Below are 27,118 nucleotides of genomic sequence, written 5' to 3'. Positions count from 1 at the left end.
TCAAAGCCATGTCAAGACCACCACAGTTCTTAGTTGCCTATTTCAGCTGTTAATGTCTTCCTGTTCAGGTTACCATAGATCAGTGGAAGACTTACATAGAGAGAGCAAACTGACGGTGTCAGCTGCTCTGACTGAAACATATAATGCACTGTTGAATTGTAATAGTCAGGTTATTGAAGAGTGTAACATGACAGTGCATTTTGAAGAGGGAATTTGTGCTATTGAACAGTTATGTCAGGAAACATTCAAAGCCACAAACCTTCTTAGAAATAATTTTGAGGTGCAAAAGATGCATGTGTTCCATTGTGCAGTGTGTGGACATAGAGCAGTGGCTAATGTGAAAGACAGTGTAGTGTTATTAGTCAGAACTACTGTAGATCTTCAGGATGTTCAAACTGTTTTAAGTAGTGCTGCCATTAGTGAAAAGTAGATGTAAAGTATGTAGCGGCAATGGATTAAGTGAGGAAGTATTTGTTATCCATTTGCCAGAGAGTCTTATAGTGGGAATCGATAGTCCATGTAGTTCTTTTGAAGATAGTTTTACAGTTAGCACAATTTTTAAGAAATATACATATACACTATCTGGCGTGATATTGTGTCTAGAGAAGATGCCACATTTGATGTTAGTTAGACTGGATAGGCAGACTGGAAGATTATATATTGGAGTTGATTCAAATGAAAATATTTCATGGGAACAACTTTCGGAATTGATAGCCACCCGCTCTCTCTCGTAACGAGCCCGCTGCTCCTCCTCTGCATGTGCATTTAACCAGAGGCCGTTTACGAGACATTCTCTGATTTAACAAAATATTCACGATTGTTGAAGGATTGTTGTTGCCACATAGAAACACTGCATAGAACACAGTGGGCTAAATTGCTATTAAATCCGCTTAGCATCGTGACCATGCAAATTTGTTCAAAACTGCTGCATTAAACTTAAAGTAAACTCTGCTAAGGTCTTATCACAACATAGTACATTGAGGAGACTAAACTAAGTTAAGTTACAGTATGCAATCAATCAGTATCTCAAAGCTAATGTTAGAATACTGTTTGGATGTCAAGTTTGCATGCTTACTTACAGCTGCTTGTATTTCGTTACTCATGCAGGGCTCATTTTATAATTGACTCTGAATGTTTGCAAAATCCCGATGTAAATGGAAAGGTGTTTTCCAAGAATCAAAAGTGCTTGTCCCAAGGAGAAGTACAAACCGTTATTTGAACTAACTACGTAATGAATTGCATCCACACATCAGCAGCCTTTTAACTGTGTTATGTTAATTGCAAGGATTCCCTCACGAAAGTCTTAAAATGACAGGCACTCAATTAGACATACACTAGCCTACTGAACTTTATTGAATGCTACCTCTGACTAAGAATGCATTACTTTGCACTTGTATAGTCTTTTATTTTGGAATCTTAAGAGCAATAAACATATATTGCAATGTTAAAGAATTCATGTTTAATTAATTCAGATATGTAAATAAACATGTATAAGTTGCTATTAGTCAATTAATGAGGAGATAATCGAATTGAATCGAAATCGAATCGGACTGAAAAAATGAATCGTTAGATTAATCGATGCATCAAAAAAATAATCGCTAGATTAATCGTTTAAAAATAATCGTTTATCCCAGCCCTACAGGTCACCCAATATAATTCAATGGTAGCAAATTCCGATGTCCAGAGAGTTTTATGTAATTTAAGTGCAGCGGACTTGAGGTGTTTTAACTGTTGGCTCCAGTTGGTTAAATGACTCCGTTATTGATTACATACGCTCTCTGATAAATTAAGTTGGACATGCAAACATTCTTGCGGTACCGGCAACATTTGTTACCCAAGGTCTTGGTAGTTTATATGTTATCAATTATGATTGGATGCCTTCAACACCCAGAAGTGGCAGGAACTGGTGGGGTTATCATACCATTGTTATTCCTATTAATGTTAATGGTAATCACTGGGTATGTGCAGCTATTTATATTAGTAAAAAAGAGCAAGTAGACGGGGTTGTGGATCTACACATTGATGTAATGGACTCTTTGACTACACGCAGTAGCACAATTAGAGAACATCTTAGTTCTTTGCAAAGGTATCTAGTCTGTCAGTACTTAGCGCGTTATGGAGAAGTAGTTAATGTTCGATTTATTCAAAGAAATGTCAATGAGTGCATTGAGTTTATTAAACAGAGAGATGGAAGTAGTTGCAGATTGTATGTATGTCTGTTTGCCAAACAAGTTATTTTAAGAACAAATAATATCACAGGCAATTCTAAGGAAATGCGCAAAATAATTCTTAACGATATGGGAATACAGTAGTATTACATCGTAAACAGCCACTGGAGTATTACAGGGGTGTGATTGGCAAAGGTAAAAAAAAAGGAAAATATACATAGCACGTACGTACCACTCCCCCGATGTAAAAAAGTAAATAAAAGTGTTACTCATTAAGAGACTCAATGAAATCGTTAGCCTCTTGTGGAGTGTTGAAAAAGTGGCTTGCTCCTCCACGCGTTGCTTTCAGCTTAGCAGGGTAAAGGAGAAAGGTGCGGAAGTAGCTGTAGAGTACGGAGCCCTCCGGGTGACATGGGGGAAAAAAACATGGGTTAAAAAAAAAAGTAATGGGGAAAAAAACATGAAGAAGAAAAAAAAAACGATGCACTTTTGCGGGATCTCATTGCGGGATCTCGCAAAGTTTTGCGAGATCCCGCAAAACTTTTGACACGGGCCTATGACACAGGAGGGAGAGGGAGACACCTGTGTGCAGACACGCACACACAGCAGGCTACAATAAATTACCTAACAGACAGCAGCCTAATTTCGAGGTATCACTAATAGGCTACCTATTAAATAAGTGTAAAGGACACAGAACTGTAAGCTCAAATTCAAAAAACGTTTGAAGTCTACCCAAACATATGCAAAGGGAATATATATAAATTGTGTTGCATATAGCCAGCTTAATTAATGTCAATTTAAAGATTATGATTAGCAGTGTCTATGCATTTTTCCATTGATAGTTACAGGAAGCCACGTTGTTGTTTAAACTATTGTTGCTTCTAGCCCACGTTACCTCCAGTTTAATTTGCTGCAGGGACGCACACATTGCATGAGCGATCATAAGCGTTCTATATCCGATGTAGAACTCGAATGTGTCTTGACGCCGCCGTTTGTAAGATCAGATCAAATAAGACGTTCTAAATGGAACGCGATGTAATTAAGCTGTTCCTTTCCAAGCGTTTTGGAGACGTACTATATGTGCTGACTGGGCTATGTCTATATAGTTGATGACACCAAATGAATAAGTATGCTGCAAATGAGCAGACGTGTGAAGCACCGGGCATAACTTAATTTCGCGGCTACGTGGTGCAGTAGTAGGTTAATTGTTGAGGAGGCCCATAGTTTGAGAAAAGCTGCAGATCATAGGCAGAGAAAGCATAATGCTCTTAGAACAGTAGCCAAAGGTTTTCCTGCAGAAACAGGTGCCTTGGTGCACGCACCACGCTTTCACTTTGACTCCCTGCATTGTGACAAAAACTGTCAGTCAGACAGTGAATTTTGGTTTACTAAATTAGCATAATGCGGTAACAATTATCATTTCAATTCTATCTGAAATCTGCTCACTGCAGACGTTACAATGCAGACCCAAGCAGCAGCATAGCCTTGAAAGACGTACACTTTGAATTTGATCAGAGCGGCTCTGGTTCTTCACCTAACTTGATGTGATTGGCTGAATGACCGTTCAATCAAATCAACAGACCTATTTGTGTCTGTGTGTGCGTTATAGATACGGTTCCAACTCTTTACGGGAGCGTTTATTTCCATATTTTACTTTCAATTTAATCTGACAAAAAGTGTGGGGGATAGAATCGTGTTCCAGCAAAACTGTGTACGTTATAACACCCACATCCCCCACGCTTGCTACACGCCTGTGTGTGTGCGTGTCTGCACGCAGGTGTCTCCCTCTCCCTCCCGTGTCATAGGCCTATGTAATGTGTCCAGAAAACCCACAACACGCAACAGTGATAGAGCAATCATAGTATCATGATACGATTGCCATCTGGTGGTAGTGGTTTGTGGGCCTATTGGGGTCAAGTAGGAAGCCCAGCAAGTTCCAAAAGTAGAAAAAAAGTTTTGCGAGATCTGTACATGTATTCCATACACTTCGAAGTGTCTGTCCGCATGGTCACCATTTCACTCCTAAATTCTGCCACTTGTTCAGCCACCATGGCTTGTGTTTTAGCTTGTGTTTTAGCTATCCTCCACAAACATAGGGATAGCTGTGGCCAGAGTCATCCAGAGCGACTGACAGATCAGGTGTCTGCCTCTGGCCCTTGAGGGGTGTTGACATTATCGGGGTTTGGGAGAAATCCTGTGTGAAGGATTTATAGCCCTCAGCCGAAAAATGGATGGGGCTGAGGCGCCCAATCTCTATGACAGGATCGGCTGGATCGCCTTTGCTCGTCATGTCAAGTAACTAACAAAAGACAGGGAGAAACAGTAAGTTAGGAGAGGATTGACAAAGGAATTTGCTGGTTGGTGCTACATAAGGGTTTTGCATTTTGTGTGCATATGCTGCTGATTGGATCATAAACGGCCACAGCAGCGAATAGCATTGACTTGAAGAGTTTCATTGTAACCACTTTAACTGACGAATGACTTGAAGAGTTTGTTAGTATTTGTAGGTTTCCCAGGTTGAACTCAGGAACTCAGACTCCAAGGTTTTGCATTTTGTGTGACTTGAAGTTACTCATAGTAACCACCTTCATTGACGACTCCTCACAGCATAGGCTTCCGCACGGCCCTCCAAGGGGCATGGTTGAAGGTTATGTCTATGTACTCCCCCCCCCCCCCCCAAAAAAAAAAAATGTTCTACTGCAGTGTTCTACTGTTTTTTTCACTGACGCTGATGTGTCTTTCACACCCCGCACAAAAAATATTAATTCATGTTTGTTACAGTATTTTAACCCTCAAAGGTGTGGGTTTTTGAACATTCTGTTCCACAACAATTGAAGGATAAACAAGTGTGTTTGAATTCAATGAACCCAGATAACCTTTTTTTTAACTGATTTTTTTTATCAAAGATAGTCAGCATAAACAAGTATCCATTACAGTAAGAACACAGATATTCTTTAGGACATTCATTTGTAAAAATTTCCGTCGGTACACCTTTAAGGGTTAAGACTACATTTTATGTCTGATTTAATGTGAATTACTAATTCCTTATATCTGGGTCATTCTCACCAAATGTTGCTTCTCTCTCTCTCTCTGTCTATATACAGTATATACTGACAGATCAGGCGTCTGCCTCTGGCCTTTGAGGTGGGTTGACATTATTGGGGGAAATCCTGTGTGAAGGATTTATAGCCTCATCCTGTGACAGGATCAGGTGCATCGCCTTTGCTGCTCATCATGTAAAGTAACTACTCTGGTTTTAGTCTAGACTTTAAAACAATATTTACAAAAATGGATATATACAATATACACAATTTATGTCGAAGAAAAACGCTTAGGCGACCCGTCATGTCCCTACATTAAAATACCACTATGGTATCAGTATGTCTTTCAGTTTTGGTATCAGTATTTACTGATATACTGGTATCGGTATTTCTTTCACTTTTAAGAAGCTGGCTGGCTTGTTGGTGCGTAAAACTCTTTTAAAAAAAAAAACAATCTTAAAATGTAATCGGAGGGAAGGCAGAAGGGTCTCAGTACGGCCTGTACTGGGCACGGCAGGTGTGCTGCGGGGTCTAATGGCGTGTGTGTTTGGGCCACACACGCCCCGAGACTTCTCCATCTGACCATGTGTGTGTTGGGGCCACACATGTGGGTCAGAGTGAGAAATGTTGCTTCTCTCTCTCTGCCTATATTAGGGTGCATCATTTGCCCCAATTTTGGAAATTCAACTTGTACCCAATTTTAAAATGTGACAATACTAATGAAAAGAAAATGTGTAGAATATTAGCTGGATTGAATAGTATCTAGGGTCCACCAAGCCTCTAAAGTTGCTTCTGAGCAGAGCCTGTATCCCTGCTCTGGAAAAATCAGTTTTTCGTAAATAATGCATTTAGGCCTACAGTGGGCCTACAGTGTCAATGAAAGTTGAATATAAATGTGGCTATTGCGCATCTTTTGGTACCAGTCTGATATCTCTAGCTTCATTGGTTTCTAAAATATAGCATTTCCCCCCTATTTTTAGCGTTTCTTTGTCCCAATATCTATAAAAAGCAGATGTGAAGGTAGTCCAGTCATGGTCTTATATGAAAATCCTTCTATGAAAAACCACCATATGATGTTGATGTTTTAACATCAGAGACACACTCTTTACTCTCTTTTCATGTTTACATTACAAGCATTCACATGTACATAGACATTTTGTACAGCAAATAGATGTCAATAGATAATATGATATTATTCAAAATAATATGAATAAAGTAATATGAAAAAAAGATATCTTGAGATATCCTCTTCTTAAAAATAAATCCGGTCTGGGACCTTTTTCAAAGTCCTCCAAAATTCTCTGTACATATATAATATATGCGTGTGATAAAATAAAAGCGAACTTGGTGATGGTCTGAACTGTATTGTCGGGCAGCCCTCGCTCCCTCTCTCCCCCTGGCTTCCTGCTCAGCCATGTCTCCGCAGCCTTATCAGTGTCCTCCCCCGGGAGAGTGTTTGTTTCTCTCCAAACTTCTCCAGCTGAGCCTACATTTTTTATAGCCTTTACATTTTTTTCATAAATCACCACATATACCCACTAGATGTACAGTCAGGGATTTCGCATAATCCACTCTACTCTCCCCTCTCCCTTTATCTTAGCCTTGCCCTGACCACAGATGATCTGCGATCCGTGATTCAAGACCTACCTTGGTCTTTAGTTGCGATGCAGCCAAGTAGTTGTCCTTTTGTAACAGCAGAACAAGATCTTTGTATACCCCACGCTGAACTAGAAAAGAGGAGAAGCTGGCTGGCTTGTTTGTTCGTAACATGTGGTTGTTGTTCTTCAACTCTGAAGAACCTCTAACGCAATTGTAAACTGCCGAGCTGCAACATCGTAAATGATCCGGTACTTGCACTGTCGGACCTCCTTGTACTTTGTGCTGTTGGACATTTGTCCTTTAATACCCTCAAGAAAAAAACATGTAAGTGAAAATTGCACTCTTCGGTCTTCTCTTTGCTCCGCGAGGTATCCCATAATCTAGCGCATTTGGGCACAATTGTAGTTTTCATGGACATATGTTTGAGAAAGAATGCAGAAGGGTCTCAGTACGGCCTGTACTTGGCACGGCAGGTGTACTTGTTCCGTATTACATAATTGTCATCTGGACTCTTGGTTTGGGACCTTTTTCAAAGTCACTGCACTGAGATGCAGTCAGGTAGTTGTCCTTAAGTGGATGGTGTTATATGCATGTAAAGAGTCAGTGAATTCACCCTCGGTTCCCCTCGATATCATGCCTCCCGGTCAGCAGCAGCCTTGGTTGCTTGTTACATTGTTTAAGACTGTGCCCGAGCCTCGCGGGTTTAGTGATCGGTTGAAAGACTTCTTGAATGCAGAGAAGAAAACTCTGGATGACCTGCAAGCTATAGTAGGCACTACATCTAACTCACCAGAGTCAATCATTTGTGCAATGGGTGAAGTATTTGAGAAAACGGTTAAGCCGCCTGGAGACAGACGTTTGAGTATGTTTTCTGGTGTTTTGCCCACACCAGTGGGCGAAGAACAGTTTGAACATTGGATAGAACAAGCTAGGCTAATGGTGGATGAGAGCGACTCCTCTGCTAAAGAGAAGAGATGCAGAATAATGGAAAGCCTAAAAGGTCCGGCACTGGAAGTAGTGAAAGCGGCGCGCACTGCCAATGCAGATGTAGGTCCAGCACAGTGTTTGCAAGCTTTAGATAATGCTTATGGGACCGCTGAGTCCGGTGAGGATCTCTACTTTTCTTTTCGTCTTATGAGGCAAATGCAAGGAGAGGAGATGTCTGACTTTTTCAGGAGGTTAGATCAAGCATTGACTAAGGTTGTAAAACGAGGCGGCCTTGCAGCATCTGCAGCAAACAGAGCGAGGTTGGAGCAACTTATTAGAGGTGCTGTTGCGTCTGACCTTATGTTGGTCCAGCTCAGACTGAGGGAGAGGAAGACTAATCCTCCTAGTTTTTTTGATTTATTGTCTGAGATTCGTGTTGAGGAAGAGTATGAGGCCTCACGAGCAAAACTGAGTGCCTCGGTGCGTAATGTCAGTGCTGATGAAGACACTGATAGTAAGACAAAGGTTATTCAGGCAATGAAAAATGAGATTAAGGAGTTGAAGTCGATGGTCACTGCAATGACTGTAGCATCATCCAAAAGTGCAACAGACATTGTTGCCGCTACAACTAAGAGTAGGGTGTTGACACTCGAACCTGATAGTGATTCAGAAGTAGCCTTGCTAAAGAAGCAGGTGAAAAGACTTGAGCAGAAGTTGGCCATACGGGAAGATGACCGTCCAGACTATTCCGCTGCTGCATTAGCAGTAGACACTTCTAGAAATGTCATGAGAGGCCGTGATGATAAGGAATCTAATTTCTGTTATAGATGTGGCGAAGATGGCCATTTTTCAGCTGCTTGTGTGAATAGTGAGAACCAGACCAAGGTAATATAGAAACTTATTCGCTCTCTCAAAAGGAGAGATCAGATTGTAAAGCCTAAGGGTGGCAAAGAGAGTAGCAGTGGTGTTTGCTCTTCAAAGAGAAGTGCGGTTTCATCACACACTGTGAATGGACTCCCTAGGGGCTTGGTAGGTCCATCCTCTCTTGTGTCTGTGAAGATAAATGGACATTTGTGTGATGCACTTTTAGACAGTGGTTCACAGGTGACTATTATCTGTGAAGATTGGTATAGAAAGTACCTGAGTGATGTACCTATTCAGCCTGTGGCTGGGTTAGCTATATGGGGCCTAAGTGATTCTAGCTATCCATATAGCGTATAGAGCCTATACCATTAGAAGGTGACGCTGGCAGTGTACAGTGGTTAGGTCCTCACCTGTTGACTCTACCTCCGGGTAGTAGCTGCTGTATAGATTGTCATGTGAAGTTGAAGCAACCACTGTCAAATGAGATGCTCATGGTTGAAGCCTCTGATACAGATCCATTGCCAGCTGGAGTACTCCTGCAGCCAGTGATAGTGTTGAAGTCTGCTGTACAGGTAGAGCGTTTTCCAGTCCAAGTGCAGAATGAGTCACACAGAGAAGTGAATATACCAGTGGGGACAGTGATGGGCCGTCTGCATCCTGTAGACCCTGTAATTTCACCCCCGGGTGGCTTGAAAGCCCCTAGTAAATTGGATGTCAGTCTTTTGAACTTTGGTGACTCTCCGGTTCCGAAGGAGTGGAAGAAAAGATTATGCCAAAAGTTGGTCGAAAGAGCTGATGTTTTTTCACTGCATGACTGGGATGTAGGATTGGCCCGTGACGTTGAACATCACATTCGGCTAACAGACACTAGGCCTTTCCATGAGTGCTCCCGGCGTTTAGCACCAGCTGATATTGAGGATGTCAGAAGACACATCCAAGAACTGTTAAGGGCTGGAATAATCAAAGAATCGAGAAGTCCATATGCATCACCGATAGTGATAGCAAGGAAAAAGAATGGAAGTGTAAGAATGTGTATCGATTACCGCACACTCAACCGAAGAACAGTGCCAGACCAGTATTCTACACCGCGTATTGATGACGCTCTGGACTGTGTCGGGTAGTAAGTGGTTTTCGGTACTTGATTTGAGGAGTGGCTACTATTAAATAGCCATGAAGGAAGAAGATAAAGAGAAAACCGCCTTTATCTGTCCATTAGGCTTCTACCAATTTGAAAGAATGCCACAGGGGATAACATGGGCCCCAGCCACTTTTCAACGTTTAATGGAAAAGACAGTTGGCGATATGAACCTGCTTCAAGTCTTGGTGTACTTGGATGACTTGGTTGTATTTGGAAAGACGCTAAAGGAACATTAGGAACTCCTTCTCCGCGTTCTTGACCGACTCGCGGAAGCAGGATTGAAGCTCTCATTACATAAGTGCCAGTTTTGCCAACCACAGGTGTCATACTTGGGACACATTGTTTCAACAGATGGAGTTGCGACTGACCAATCAAAGGTGGAGGCAGTGAAGACATGGCCTCAACCCACTGACTTGAAGAGTTTGAGATCATTTCTTGGCTTCTGTGGGTACTACAGAAGGTTTATTGCAAACTATTCTGCGATTGTGAGGCCTTTAACCCTCTATACCCAGTGGAATTCTACAACAATGCCCCAGATTCCTGGGAATTCTAAGAGAAAAGGGCAATTTGAGAAACATTTCAAATAACCAAGAATAACTAAAAATCTAATGAAAAGTGTCAATTGTAAGTTTCTTTCAGTTTAAAGATTAGAAATGGCTCTTTCAAATGATATATGATCCATTAAGAATTATATATTCATGTTTCCCATAGACGGCCATAGGCCTACTCACTTACAGTCTCAAAGTTTTTCACTAACAAAAAGTTATAAATATGGTTCACATATTTCTGTATTAGAAGCTGGGAAACAAGATACTATATGAGTACTAATGTCATTGAAATAGACTGGCATATCTTGCACTTGGGATTTAACTGGACAGTGAGCCTTACAGCTAAAAAATTATGAGGATATGAACTAACGTAGGCCAGAAGCATAGCGCATGAAATCGTGACTCATTTGATAAGCATGTCACCGAGAACAGGGACTGTTAAACCTGACATGGATTTACGTTTTGTTTTATATGCACATCATGTTATATAATTTATCTAAATTTGATCAGTTGATGATAATGAACCTGTTGCACTCGTTCACTAACCTTCAACCTATCCTGTGCTAACATTACGAGTCTCAGACTAACGTTACATCAGTGAGACAGTGCACTACATGGCCTACTTGTATACAAATACATTTTCCTGACATCCATATGCAGAAAACACAACGGTTCCCGCTTTGGTTATTAGTCAACAAAAACTCATTTAGAGAGACATACATTTGCATTTGCAAAAACTATCTGTAAGTGGGATAACGATAATGTTAGCTTTACTGTACATGCCAGAAAGGGGTAATGTTAATGTTATGTGTTAAGATATAACTGCAAATAAACCTGGCATGGGTTTATCATAAACTTTATTGTTAATTAGGCCATGACCCATCACTGAATTATGCCTATATTTTGCTGGTGCTAGCTAAACTCAAACTGACTTTCACAGTGACAGCCATTCGATTTTTTTTATGCCAGAGAGGCAGCTAAGTCAGTCCTGACAAACGGGAGGATGCTAACGTTAAATATATTACACTTTCATGTTTTTATTTTGTCATTTTCTTACATCAATATGATCGAAACATGGTGGATGCACATCAATACTAGGCATTCAATCAGATCATCCACTGCCTTACCAATGCTCCAGTCTTGGCATTTGCAGATCCCAACAAGCCTTATGTTCTCCATGTGGATGCCAGTTTTAAGGGACTTGGTGCAGTCCTGTATCAGGCCTATCCCGAAGGCTTAAGGCCTGTAGCATTTGCCAGCAGGAAACTTTCCCCCTCAGAGCTAAACTACCCGATCCACCAGTTAGAGTTTTTGGCTCTTAAATGGGCTGTTGTGGACAAGTTCCACGACTATTTGTATGGAGCTAAGTTTACTGTACGGACTGACAACAACCCTCTCACATATGTGTTAACATCTGCCAAACTGAACGCCACAGGCCATAGGTGGCTTGCCTCATTGGCGACTTATGACTTTAATATTCAGTGCCGCCCTGGTAGAAACAATATTGATGCAGACCTCCTCTCACGAAACCTGCCGGACAGGTATCACTCGAGAGTGGGGCATCCCGTCTCCTGGAGTGAAAGCGATATGTCAGCGGGTTGATGTGGAAGGGTCACCGAAGTATGCTCTCCAACTGGGTGCACCTCCAGGGTGTGTCCCGAATGCATATGCTTTTCCAGTGCAGTCGAATGGTGGAGCCTTGGAACCACTGACCAGAGAGGACCTGATGAAGGCCCAGACTAGGGCTGGGACAACGCGTCGACGTAATCGATGACGTCGACGCAAAATATGAGCGTCGATTCAGTAAAAAGTGCAGCTCAATTAAATTATTTTATCTTATCTTTAATTTAAATAGCAGGCCTACAACATAGAACATCAATGTGTGGTGGCCGGTTTTGATTTCGTGGTACCCAGCCACAGATTAGTCAACGTATGGAAAACACTGAAGGTGTAAAATTAAAAATATTTAGCTATTTTTAATTTTACACCTTCAGTGTTTTCCATACGTTGACCCGCTCTCTCTCGTAACGAGCCCGCTGCTCCTCCTCTGCATGTGCATTTAACAAAATATTCACGATTGTTGAAGGATTGTTGTTGCCACATAGAAGCACTGCATATAACACAGTGGGCTACATTGCTATTAAATCCGCTTAGCATCGTGACCATGCTGCGCAAATTTGTTCAAAACCGCTGCATTCAAGTTAAAGTAAACTCTGCTAAGGTCTTATCACAACATAGTACATTGAGGAGACTAAACGAAGTTAAGTTACAGTAGGCCTATGCAATCAAGCAGTAGCCCTATATCAAAGCCTAGAATACTGTTTGGATGTCAAGTTTAGCATGCTTACTTGCAGCTGCTTGTATTACTCATGCAGGGCTCATTTTATTGACTCTGTTTGCAAAATCCCGATGGAAATGGAAAAGTGTTTTCAAGACTCAAAAGTGCTTGTCCAAAGGAGAAGTACAAACTGTTATTTGAACTACGTTATGAATTGCATCCACACACATGATTCCCACACGAACGTCTTAAAATGACAGGCACTCAATTAGACATACACTAGCCTACTGAACTTTATTGAATGCTACCTCTGACTAAGAATACATTACTTTGCACTTGTAGTTACTTGCACTTCAGTCTTTTATTTTGGAATCTTAAGAGCAATAAACATATATTGCATTCATTCAGATATGTAAATAAACATGTATAAGTTGCTATTAGTGAATTAATGGGGAGATAATCGATAATCGAATCGGACTGAAAAAATGAATCGTTAGATTAATCGATGCATCGAAAAAATAATCGCTAGATTAATCGCTTAAAAAATAATCGTTTATCCCAGCCCTAGCCCAGACTGAGGATGCCTGGATTGGGCTTGTAATTAAAGCCGTCAAAAAGGGCAAATGGCCCAAGGACAACAACCTGCCATCTGAAGTGGAACTGATGAGGCGAGAACACAGCAGATTGATCTTCCAAAAGGGATTGCTTTACAGAGTAAGCAAGAGAATCTCCGGAACAGATGTTGCTCAACTCCTCTTGCCATCCAAATACGTACCTGTTGTCCTGAAGGCCATGCATGATGATATGGGGCATTTAGGAATAGAGAGAACTACTGATTTAGTGAGAAACCGCTTCTACTGGCCTAAGATGTCTAGCGAGATTGAGAAGTACATACAGAACTGTGGAGCCTGCGTCACACGCAAGAGTCCGCTCCAAAGGGCGCCTTTACACCAGATCACCAGCAGTGGGCCCCTTGACCTAGTCTGTATTGATTTCTTATCAGTAGAACCAGACACTAGAGGGATGAACAGCATACTGGTGGTGACTGATCATTTCACTAGATATGCGCAAGCATTCCCAACGAAGAACCAGAAAGCTCTTACAGTCGCTAAAGTCCTAGTAGATAAGTTTTTCCTACATTATGGATTACCAGCAAGGATCCACTCGGATCAAGGACGCGACTTTAAAAGTCAACTGATCAAGGAGATGCTGAAGATCATGGGTATACGCAAGTCCAGGACAACACCGTATCACCCACAGGGTGACCCTCAGCCAGAAAGATTTAACAGGACCCTCCTGTCAATGCTTGGGACATTGAGCCAAGGGAAGAGACGTCAGTGGAGTCAGCATGTAGGCTATCTGGTTCACGCTTACAACAGCACTAAATGCGACGCCACTGGCTATTCTCCCTACTATCTCATGTTTGGCAGGGAAGCCAGACTCCCGGTTGACCTCTGTTTTGGTGTGTCGTCTGATCCCCGTTCCTCACTCTCAGTATGTGGCGAAGCTGACTGAAGATTTGAAGAGTGCCTTTCGCTTGGCTACCGAGGCTGCCAATAAGACACATCAGCGGAACAAGAGGTCCCATGACAAAAGAGTGAGTTTCCAAGTGTTGAATGTTGGGGACAGAGCGTTACTCAAAAACTTAGGCTTGAAGGGAAAGCATACACTCCAGAGTCGGTGGAACCCAACACCCTACGTTGTGGTAGAGAAATTGCCTAACCTGCCAGTCTATCATGTCAAACCAGAGGGAACAGGAGGACGGGTGAAGACTATTCACCGTGAACATCTTCTACCCATAGGACAGTTTGTAAGAGTGCCTGGATGGGAGACAGATGATGAACCGCCACACTTAATGGTTGTCAGACCGATAACCTATTGACTACTTTGCATGCGGAAGAAGTCGGTATCACATAGAGACATTTTCAAAACGAATTTGTCGGGATAGCTCAGTTAATAGTTGTGAGTTGCCTTTGAGGAACAAGACTGCGAGCCTTACCAGATGGAGCTTGCTGTTTGAACTGATACTCGACTACCGCGTGTGAGAAACTGCACACACCAAGTGTGCGTGAACTTTGCTGCAGTGACGGTGCATGGACTGTGCAAGGACATCTCCACCAACTGCGTGAGTTAATCTGTTTGTTTTGGTTGCGCGATTCGCGTGAAGTGGCCACTACAGTTTTAAGGCCTCAACGCCCCCAAGCTACGGTTCAGGCCTGCATCAGTGTGTGTGTGTGGGGTTTATTGCAATTCAGGAGTGCCGCCTTAGGTAGGCTATTAATGTTGGGCCCATAGGTTTAAAGTGTATCATTTAAGAACTGCTTGTATTATACATGGGTTATATGTAACCTGTTGATTTGGTAATGCTATTGATATAAAAAGCAACTGAAAGAAGGTATAACATTGAGTTAAAGTTTTGAATACATTTTAATTTATAATTTCATATAAATGCAACGAATTTTGTTTCAATACATATGCCTAAACTTTACCTCTGGTTGTTGAGAATTCATTGATTTACTGAAGTGTGTAGATTTGGTGTGTAAGATTACTATTTACATACATTTAAAGGAACACGCCACCCAATGTCAGTAGTAATATATGTTCTTACCTTAACTTTCACGAGTTGAGTCATACCTCTCCCGTGTCCGTACGTGCACTCAAACGCTCTGGTGCGCGGCTGGACTGTGTTAGCATGTTGCTATGCTAGCGGGCTTTGACGGCAACTAAGCGTAGAAGTAATCAAAAACATCCACGTTTTACCGACTTAAATACAGTTGCACGAGTAGTTGATAGAAATGCTACGGCCACGCAACATGAAACGTGGCGATTTTCCAAGCGAATAAACCGGAGAACTACAATGTGTGGCGCAATAGCACTTGGGAGGACTTAAGATAGAGAATACTGACTACATTTACAATAACTAAGTTAAAAAGCTTACATATAAGGAGTCAGTTTAAAAAGACAATCACATAGTTATTTACACCCAGTTTATTTCATTGAAACACATACAAGGGGAATTGTGATCAGACATTGAAGTTAAATAGGGTAAGAGAACCCAGGTCGTCTTTTGCTGCACTAATATAGGCAAAAGTACGCTACATTGGGATTTGTAATTCCAGAGCTTTTCAGGTGTTGCAGGCAAATCACTCCACCCAAGTGGCAGTGCTTCACCTGAATGAGAACATAGTTCCAAGTATGCTTTGAAAATCGCTGTGTCTCATTTTACACTGGCATTTGTAGTCTATATGTAACTATAAGTCACAACATGTAAATGGGAAATTGTTGGACTTTTAGGATCCATAGGCTAGTTACTGTAGTTTTGCCCACCTCAATGAGCTATGCTAAGCTGGGCTAAAAGTGAGTGTGTCAAATTGAGCCTATGTATCATCTTATCTAACTCTGGGGGAAAAGCTAATTTCACAGAATGTTGTCGTGTTCCTATAAGTGTTATGAGATATTTTCGAGACAAAAATACTCGGTAAGATTAGGATTTTTTGCAGTGCCTAATGCATTTTAGGACAGTTGTTGAGGAACTGATATGGGCTGTTTATGGAGAGCAAATACATGTTTAGTTTATTATTTTTCTCACCCATTAGTTAGCAGAGTTCCATCCACCCACTTCCACTGTCCTTCTCGTTCTCTGTCCGTCAGACCAATCCAGGTGTCATGGACATGGTTTGAGACAAACTTCTATCACAATACAAGAAATAACTTTATTAAAGATTGATGTAGAGTACCTTTAAGCTATACTGACGGGGATAATACAAGCACAACAAAGAAACCATTTATTTGTCCACCCATCTACCATTTCAACACACACACACACCTGTTCATCTTTGCTGTTGATGATCACCAGGTCAGATCCTCTCTGTCTGCAGTCCTCCCTGGCCTCATCCCACGTTTTCTCTTCAGAAGAGAAGAAATAGAGGCTGGACAGAAAACTCCTCCACTTAGCTGGTAGGATGCAAAAAGAACCAGTTACTGACACAATGTAATGACAGTCATTGTGATGTAATTTAAAGGTGCAGTCAGTGATTTCACCATGACCGCTAGCTGCCCATTCTGTGAGCACACTGTAAAAAAAATGGTCTCTGCAGGCAGCCCAGGCTCCGAAAACTGGAAACGAACAAAGTGGGGGCAGCCTGTCCCCCTTTGGTCCTTGGTTAAAATATAATACACTTTTTTGCACAAAAGCAAAAATCCCTGGGGGTGCTGTGGCGCACCATCTCTCTCCCACTTGCTTCCTGTCTCACTCTCCACTGTCCTGTCCAAATAAAGGCAAAAAACCCCCAAAAAAGCAAAAGTCCCTGATTACACCTTTAAGCAATATGGCACGATTGTATGGAACCCAGGAGATGTCATTGCAATTTTTTTTTTACTTAAACATGCTCATTTTACTAAAATATACTTATCTTCTTAAATCATGTGCTCATTTTAATTATTTCGTTCCCATGTTTTATTTACAGAAGGTAAGCCAACACAACATGGGCTCTGCTGCACACAAAAGTTCCCTTTGATCATTATGCTATTGTTAAAACGCAGACAATACCTCTCTCTTAATGTGTGGTGAGCGTTCTGGCGCATAATGGCTACTGTGCATCACCCAGGTGGGTGCTACACATTGGTGGTGGTTAGTGAGGTTCCCCCTACACTGAAGTGCTTTGAGTGTCGAGAAAAGTGCTATATAAATGTAACGTGTTGTTAATGAAGTAAGCTAAACTAGAAAATATGACTGCCGCCCAGTCAAGCACATTTTTTCCACAAAAATAAGTCACGCTTGTCAAATTGTGTTCATTTCCTACTTTGTTCCTTTTTTGTGGGTTTGTAATTGAGTGTGTGCAGAGTGTGTGGTTGTTTTTGTGTATATATGTTTTGTGTGTGTTTGTGTATGTAGGTGTGTTTGTATGTGTGGGTGCATGTGTGTGAGGGTGTGTGTGTGTATGTGTGTTTATGTGTTTGTGCGTGTCATGTGTGTGCATGTATGTGTGTGTGTACGTGTCTTTGTGTGTGTGTGTTTTTATGTGTGTGTATGTGTGCATGTGTGTGTTTCTTTATGTATGTGTAAAAATCAGGGAACCACCTACTCTTTGCGATAAGTGCCATGGGATCTTTAACAACCATGGTGAGTTAGGACCTCAATTTAACATTCATGCAAAGGAAAACATCTCCTGCAGTACAGTGTCCCTGTCACTGCAATAGGACAGTGGGATTGATATTTGTTTGGTGGCTTTTGGCCAGGGAAGAGTGCCACCTACTGGTTAGCCACCAACACCGCTTAAAGCAGGAACCTACTCTTCCAAGGAGGTTTCTTATCCAAGTACTAACTAAGCCTGCTTAGCTTCAGTAATTCAGCAAAGTCAGGGTATCGGCTGGTCTGGCTGCTGGCTAAAAACAAAAGGTGAAAGGCATATATGATTCTAACCGTCTCACTGAATTGCATTACTGTATGCACACTCAATTCTCACTGGTATCTGCTAGACAACAACTACCAAAACATGATTAGTTCATAGATTTCACATGTAAAATACATTTTATACAACCCCACCCCCATCTTGCCTGTTCATAATTCTGAGAAATTCTTGAATTGTGTGCATGTGTGTGTGTACGTGTTTATGTTTGTGTGTGTGTGTGTGCGCATGTGCTTGTGGGTGTGCCTGTGTGTGTGCATGTGCATGCATGCATACATATGTCTACTGTGTGTGTATGTGTCATACGTATGATTACTGTGAATGTATGTGTGTGTGTGAATATCTGTTTATGCACATGTGTGCAAATGGAATGGGTTAACATGACCCCTGGAGGCAAACATACGCAAAAAATTGGTCATCCTAGGCCCTACGTTTCTCAAGATATTCACAGAAAACTCTGTTGGTGTATGGTCACTAAATGTAGCCTGGCCTTGGCCTGTCTACGTACTTCCGGTCGATTTATTTTCCCTACAGTACTCCGTCTGGAATAGGTTGATCCGCTTTCGTTTACTTCGGCAGTTGGGCAGCCGACCAACCAGCGAACAGTGGGCGTCCCTGAGAGCGATTACGTACCCAGGCATGGTGTTTTAATTACTATGTCCCCGCCCCTGTAGCAGATCGCTTGGAATACATCAACGTAGGGAGCGAAAATGACTTATACTTATGAAATCTTTGAGCAAATGTAAGTAATACTTTAGCCTATTAACAGGAGTGTCATGAACGAAGTCACAGTGGAGTAGGATGTTATATCGTTAGCTAAACTTTAGTCATAGATTTTGTCACTTGAAATAGGCTACGAACGTACCCGAGTCAAACTGTACTTTAGTAGGCTACATGGTCGGGTCAAAATCGCTATTTTTCAAACACTAAGAAGGCTCGACATAACTTGAAACTTTGATCGAAGCATCATCAGTGTCTCTACATATGAACTCGAGCATTAAGAACCTTGTTCGTGTACACATAGTTTACTAAAAAGAAAGATTTTGGACAACTCACTCCTTGCAAGATGGCAAAATGGCAGCGAGCAGAAAAAACAAGTGAGTTGTTCAAAACCTCTCTTTTAGTAAACTCTGTGTACACCAACAATGTTCTCAATGCTCGAGTTCATGTGTAGAGACACTGATGATACTTCGATCAAAGTTTCATGTTGTGTCGAGCCTTCATAGTATTTGAAAAACAGCGATTTTGACGCGATTGTATCAAATAAGTAGTAGCCCTATACGAATCCCATTCAAAAGGTCATTTCACCCGAAAACGACAACGCATACAAGCTTAAAAGTGGCGCTTTGGACGTACTTATGCATTTATATGAAAGTTTGACTTGGGTACATTCACAAAATAGTATATGATGCATTTTGGCGAGAGTTACGCAGATGAAACGTGTGATTGTTTGCTGATAAGATGCACCCGTGCTTGTTAGGGGCGTGCTGCAGAGAAACTTCTCTGTATGATGAAACGCCGGTTGTTAGTGATTGTTTCAAAGGAACTCCAATGATTTTAAACCTCAAACTGTGCCCTCCCACCCGGAAATAAACGAATGTCTATGGATCTAGGCCAGACTCTCTGCGAAGTCAGAGAGTCTGGTTTCCAGGCTACACTAAATGTACACTTAAATTAATTTATTGTATGGCCCCCCATGAACGAAAGTCCACGAAACTTGGCATGCATTCAGAGGGTGTCATAATGATCCTACACTTCCAATTTCGTGCAGTTTTGACCATGTTAGGTCACAGATACCTGCGATTACAACACCTAATTTTTACTTTTTCGTTTTTAACTAGGTGGCGCTATACATGAAATGAGTGGTTATGGAATGGGTTGACATGGCCCCTTAAGATCAATATACAAAAAAAAGGTGGTCCTCCTAAACCCTACGGTTCTCGAGATATTCACAGAAAACTGTCCGCCCTACCCTCCTTTCGGGGGTCCAGTCCAGCGGGGGGGGGGGGTCTTTCAGTGTCTCGGGAATCCTTGACGCTTCGCTGCGTGGTGGTCATAATTAGACAGCAAGATGCATCACAAAATCAATAACTGGATAAATGGCCCAAAGTTGTGTGCAGCTGCCTGTCAGGATGAGTGTATAGGAACGTGCAAACCACGAAAGGAGAACTTCTGCAGTTTCTTTTAGTCTGCAACAATCCCTTTGTCATTTGTGTCAATGTTTGACTTCTGATGTATTGATCAAGGAATGTCTAATGTGTGGATAGGATACCCAAACTTATATTGAAATGTCTGTTGTGCTACTTCTCCGAGTTCCTGTGAGTTAGGTGTGGGAACAAAAAAATTTAAACATGCAAACAATGAGCACATGATTTAATAAAAATGACGTGTGATATAGTAAAATTATTGCATGATTTAACTAAATGATTGCATAATATAGTAAAACGAGAGCATGATTTAGTAAAAACAAGCCCACTCGTATTCTCTTGATAAACAAACAATGGAATGATCCCACCCACGTGCCGTATGAGTGAGAATAGATATCGCCATGGCTGTGATTCGGCTGCAGGTAACGCAGTCATAAGTGCCATATTGCTTTCATTCAACAACAGTTCTACCAACTATTCGAGGATAATGACATTAAAGTGCATTTATTGTTTATTTATATTTTTGTTAATTCATCCTCTGCCCCCAAAATACTTCCAAGCATAGTTGTAGGGTCTCCTGTTGCCACACAATGCAACATATCACTTGAGAGAGTTTGTTTTGCTAAATTCAAATTTGATCATTCACACTCCATTTAATCCACGTTTAATCCACTGTCAAATGTGGCAATCACTGCTCTCTCACTTTGAATGAATGGAACATGCACGTCCAACAATTAAATGCAAAATAATATTTGATCACATTGGATTCATTCATGCTTACTTAGGTCATCAACTTTCTTATGAAATATGTCTCTCTCTTCAGCCAGTTTGGTGTTAATAGCCAGTAGCCAGTCTCTTTCTTCAACCAATAAGTTGTATTTCAGCTGACACTCATTCATAGCTGAAAGAAAGAATCAGTTAGCTAGAGTTGTTGAGGTTGATGGAAGTTAATATGCTGTCTCAGTCATATATAGAATTGGTTAGCTGTTTATGTCAATGCCATCTTGGGCTTCCAGGGTTTCCATTTAGTGGAGAAGAAGTAGAGGCTGGGTTGAAAATCCATCTGGGTGCATGACATCAGTTGTGTTAGTGAAGTTAAAAGGGACTATCTTACAGACCTCAACAGTGTTAATCTATACAGGCACACAGTTTTGTAACCCTGAAATGAAAGATCCTGTTAGAAAAAAATATATAATTCATTCTAGGGTAGCATTAGTTTCATACTCACTTTGCTCAAGTTCTTTTTGAAGGCTGTCTCTCTCTTTTGTAACATTGATGTAGTCGACAGCATGAGTATTATTTTCCCGCAGAAGGTCTCGGTCCTCAGCCAGTGAGCTTTGTCTCTTATTCATTGCTGCAAGATAGAATGAGTTAACTCAAGAGTGTATGTCGACGCTAGGAAATTAATGTTTAGCACCACACACCACACCTCACACTTTGCTTAACAGATGGAATGAATGAAAAGAAGCTTACAGAAGAGATGCAAACTGATGTTAAGAGTCACTTGAAGGAGACACAGAAGTCCAAAACAGATGCCAACTCTTTGGTAGACTGGAACACAAAAACAGCAGGTTTCACCTTACTTTTATAGCTATATTAAATCTGTGTGTGTAACCATGTCATCACACTCAGGAAACAATTGTTTTTATGTGTGAAATGTAATGTGTGGAGATATTTTAGAGTATTTTTCTCTATTTTTCAAACACTCTTAAATGACCCAGAAATAGCAAGAGAATGTAAGGATATAACCGTTTCAAAGTGTAATGTAAAAAACGCCTGCTGTGTGCATGCATGCCAAGCATCTAGCCCTTGGCCGGCTCTCTTGTACCACGTGTGGCCACTGTATTAAATACAATGCAAGTCCATGGAAAGGTGCAATGTGGCTGCGGTCAAGACAACTCAAAGCCACTCAAAGCCTCCACATCAGTCATTGAACACGCTCATTTTTTCGTGAACGTTGAACTGAACGCAACACATTTTTTAATAAAGAACTTGAACGTGAATTTGTTCACATTATGTGCCATGAACGGCAGACATCACTGTAAATGAACGTTGGAATTTGTTTTCCATTGAAAACTGAGTGACATCTGTTTTCTCTTTTGAAACGCAACGAGATAAAGTTCCTCCCTCCTGTATTCTCGCTGGTGCCGCTTAAATCATGTATCACCAGACAGAAATGGTTTTGACATTGTGTGCGCAATGCATTGCGGGCAACGTAGTGTCCGGCTGAGAATAGTTGAATAGCATACGGGCTTCTGCACAACGTTACCCGTGATGAATTGCAGCAGAGCGGGGTAGGCATAGCAACGCCGCATAGCAGGCAACGACGAGAGCGCGGAGGGCTGGAGGAGCGAGAGAGAGAGACAGACCAATGACGAGAGTGAGAGAAAGCGCTGCAATTTTTTAAAAATGGCTAGTGGAAGTGATGGCACGGAGACTGGTCTACCTTGTCTGTACTGCTGCAAGTTTCATTTCATCACCTGGTAAGAAACCCACAATTGCAGTGTCATGAGCAAATGTCTACAATGAGCAGCTTCAAAGAACGTATAGGCCTAGTGATTTCTAGCTCGTAGTGTGAGAAAAAGTATTTATTTGAATATCTCACCAAAAAAGTAAAATGAACTGAACTTTGAACTAATTCAGAATTAAAATTGTGAACTTTGAACGTGAACTGTTCACTTTGAGCATGTATGAACTGAACTTGAACTAGTTCAGAAAAGCTGTGAACTGGCACAACACTGATGCAGCTGTTATCAAACTCTGACAGCTGATATATGAACAATTAAATTATACAGTATTTATTATTTGTAGTCTATGTGTGCAGTTTTTATTTGTAAATTGTGTTTAGTTACTATAGGCTAACTAAACTACTGGATGGTCTGAAAGTCTAAAACAATTTAGATGAATTTAAAAAATAGCAATAGCCAGGCATTTACAGATTCTTCCACAAGAAGAAATATTGTTGTAAAGTTGACTTGGGCTGAGAGAGGAGGGGCATTACATGTATAGGCTATAGGAATTGACATTAAGAAATATGAAATGATTCTATCTATTTGTAGATTCTATATATAAAAAAACACTTTAGAGTTCTGCTTTTGAGTTCTAAGTGAGACCACATATGCACCTGTGTTTCTGCATCCCACCTCAACGTCCCTTGCCACAGCAACCACAGCCATATTTGGTGTCACCTAGGCAACAGTTCTGTTCCCTAAGTTTCAACTTTGTCACTTGTACAAAATACTGGCATGCAGTGCAATGTCCTAAGCCATGTCTATTCATAATATTGCATATCTCAGTAAAGAAATAAGATGTCAGGCTGACATTTTTGTATAGTCATAAGACATGGGGACTGGTGGGACAAACATGAGCAAAAATATGAGACAAATGCAATTTTTTGTATACTGAATTGATATGGAATAACCCTTATTTGTATTTGGTAAGGTCTTCTGTTTTTTTTAATACATGATTTGTCATGTGTTGAGTGAAGAGTTTGTGAGATATTCCACCAAAAATAATCGGTGTGGAGATGGACATGTAGCTGTATGCAGAATGTAAATCTGATTAAATGTCAAGATAATTTTCTCACAAACCATTTATCAAAGTAACTTGTGACTAGCGACATCAGAAAGCTGAGGCTGTGCAGTTTCACATGATTGATTGATTGATTGATACTTTATTAATCCTTTGATACCGCAACTACACATCATCAGAGCACCACAACACACACACAAACACACTACATCCAAGATTGCATGACCATGCCCACTGAATGTATACTGATACAGAGCACAGGTATTGTAAAATAAGTTAGTCTGCTGTCATGTCAAAAAATGTACATGAATAACAAATACAAGGTTTAAAAAAGCACATGTATACAATATCAATACATTAATATAGAATGGTGATTAAACTTTTTTACCAGATCTACTTCATAGGTGTCCCGTTATTCAGAATTAATAGCCACCCCACCAGCCAATCAGAAAAGAGTATTTCTTCTCCCCGGGTGATAAAATATAAATAATACATAATAAAGTATAAATAATACATGCATGGCTACTGCACCAGTACTGCATATTGCACAATGAATAGTGTTGTAGCAGCCAGCTAGCAGGAAAGTCTTCCTGCCGTGTTCAGTCCTACAACTATCACTCTGGGACTGAAGGTGCATGTGATTTCTGTGTGATAAGTTCACTGTGAGCGATTTAACAGAGAAGACTGGGTGTGAATTTGGATGCACATTTTGTGTCTGTCTGCCCTATTGGGTTAACAAGAACGTGAAAGAGCAATATTCATAAAATAATAATGTACAATAATATCTACTATAATAAAAGTAAAACTATGTTTTAAAACATACCCACGTGATATAAATGATCCTGCTGAAGCCTACAAGGTTACAGTATGTTAGTACCTACTTGTCTGCTGGTTCGATCCTGCATCTGCTTGTCGGCTCCAGTTTCCTGTATCTGTAGGTTCTTGAGAAAATGTTGTAGATTCATTGCTGTAGATTCCCATCTCCATGTGACTCTACACTTTCAAGCTTTAAGCAAAGGCAACAGATGTACAATATGTTTCACAGAGACAACTGAGCAGTGACCCTACCTCTCTAATTTTCCATCATTTAATATGCTAGGCCAAAAGAGGAAGTCTCTTTTACAGGTTAAACTTTCCTTCACCCTCAACCGCCAGGTCATTACAGTGCATGAAAATGCACTGCACTATTCTTCCTAGGAGTATTATTACTCTGCTGATCACTTTTTCCATTAGCTATTAAACTTGAACCGGTTAACTTAGAAACTTCATTCAAACTTTCTAACATAGGTTTTCAAAAGGACATTTGCCATGTATTTTTCATTTTTGTAAACTTTATACTTTTTGAGATATTAATTAAAAAACAAGTTTTCTACTTTCTATTGGGCATTATGACATCATAAAGGGTTGTTAACACTGATTTGCACCTGTTCCAACTGCAATCTGCTCAACTAGGCTCCATTTCTCTCTGTATCTCCCTCCATTCAACAAGAATACAAGGCACCTTCCATCCAACTGTCTATCATCCATCCACTTCAAACCATTCATTCATCCATTAAATTTTCTGTCTATCAATATCCATTAAACTATCTACCTATACATGCAACTATTTGTTTATCAATATTAATTATACTATCTGTCTATCAACATCCATGTCAACCTAGCAACCACCATAGCAACCAACATGACTACCCTAGCAACCAGCATAGCAACCACTTTATTTGGCATACTGTAGCAACCAACATTTGTACCCTAGCAACACCCTAGCGACCACCACTATTGTGCCAACCTAGCAACCACCATAACAACCAACATGATTACCCTAGCAACCAGCATAGCAACAGCTTTATTTGGCATAGCAACCACTATATGTACCCTAGCAACAACATAGAATTTTGTTTTATTACCCTAGTAACAACCTAGCAACCACCATTATAATGTCAACTTAGCCTGATTACCCTAACAACATAGCAACCATCTTAATTACCATAGCAACAACCTAGCAAATACCTCTTTATTTGGCATAGCAACCAACATATTTACCCTAGCAACACATTGGCAACCATCTTAATTACCTTAGCAACAACCTAACAACTACTGTACCAACTACCAAACTAATGTCAGCCTAGCAACCACCATAGCAACTAACATGATTACCATAGCAACCAGCCTAGCAACCACTTTATTTAGCATAACAACCACCATATGTACCTTATCAACACTCTAGCAACCATCTCAATTACCCTAGCAACAACATAGCAACCACTAAAATATTGTCAACCAACATGATGACCCCAGAAACCAGCATAGCAACCACTTATTTAGCATAGCAACCACCATATCTATGCTAGCAAACATCTCAATTACCCTAGCAAAAACCTAGCAACCACCACCGTAATGACAACCTTGCAACCACCCTAGCAACCTTGCAACCTTCATAGCAACAGCTTTAATCAGCATAGCAACCACCATGCTCTCAATTCCTTTTATGCCCGCTTCGAGGCCTCCAACAACACCACGACTACCAGGTTTACACCCTCGCCAGATGAACCCCCTCTCAGTGTGACAGAAAGGGAGGTGACACTCACACTGCAGAAAATAAACCCCCGCAAAGCAGCAGGTCTTGTCCTCAAGGATTGTGCATGCCAACTCTCAGGGGTCATGAACACCTCCCTGTCTCCCATTGTACGTCTACCATCGTCTCCATGCCAAAGGCCCAGACAGTGTCCAGTCTCTACGAATACTGTCCAATTGCACTCACCCTAATAATAATGAAATCTTTTGAGAGGTTGGTAATGATACATATCAAAAAGACCATAAACATAACATCTGGCTCTCACCAGTATGCCTACAGGCAGAACCACTCTACAGCTGATGCAATCTCTGTTGTGATCCACTGGGCCCGCACACACCTAGAGACGAGTGACTCATCCATTTTGGTTCTGCCTTCAATACAATCATACCACAGACACTGGTGAACAAATTGACAGGACTCAGACTATTCCCATCACTCTGCAACTGGATTTTGGATTTCCTGACTGACCCCAGTCTGTCAGGTTCTACAATATCACATCCTCACCCATCATCCTCAACACCGGCTCTCCCCATGGCTGTGTCCTCAGCCCACTACTCTACATGCTGCTCACTCACCACTGCAGAGCTCACTATAACGATAATTATAACAACCTCAGAGTAAAGTTTGCAGACGAAACAGTAGTGCTACGACTCATCAGCAATGGAGACGAGTCGGCATATAGGCAGGAAGTGAATAGACTGGTGCTGTGGTTTAAGGAGAACAACCTTATCCTGAGCACCAACAACACCAAAGAGATGATAGTGGACTTCCGAAACAAAGGCCTCACACCCCCTCTCTTCATTGAAGGCACAGCTGTGTAGATGGTTCATACCCTTAAATGCCTGGGGGTGCACCTCTCCAACACTCTCACCTGGCAGGACAATACCAAGAATGTCA

The 27,118-nt window shown here is 41.1% G+C and overlaps 1 long non-coding RNA gene across 1 annotated transcript; it reads right to left on the bottom strand.

Moving 5' to 3' along the window:
- Positions 1-20,917: 20,917 nt before the first annotated feature.
- On the bottom strand, positions 20,918-24,619 carry LOC143105561 (uncharacterized). Its single transcript, XR_012983500.1, has 4 exons — positions 24,531-24,619; positions 21,592-21,669; positions 21,347-21,472; positions 20,918-21,019 (listed from the first exon to the last, which is right to left on the bottom strand). It is a non-coding gene; the product is annotated as an uncharacterized LOC143105561 (long non-coding RNA).
- Positions 24,620-27,118: the final 2,499 nt, after the last annotated feature.

The sequence above is a fragment of the Alosa pseudoharengus genome, unplaced genomic scaffold (genome assembly GCF_046254945.1).
Source record: "Alosa pseudoharengus isolate Yale_2024_CS ecotype anadromous, Long Island Sound unplaced genomic scaffold, YU_APseudo_1.1 YU_APseudo_1.1_scf_6, whole genome shotgun sequence".
Classification (NCBI taxonomy): Eukaryota; Metazoa; Chordata; class Actinopteri; order Clupeiformes; family Clupeidae; genus Alosa; species Alosa pseudoharengus.
Note: the sequence above shows the minus strand (reverse complement) of the source record. Positions and strands in the feature narration are given on the sequence as shown.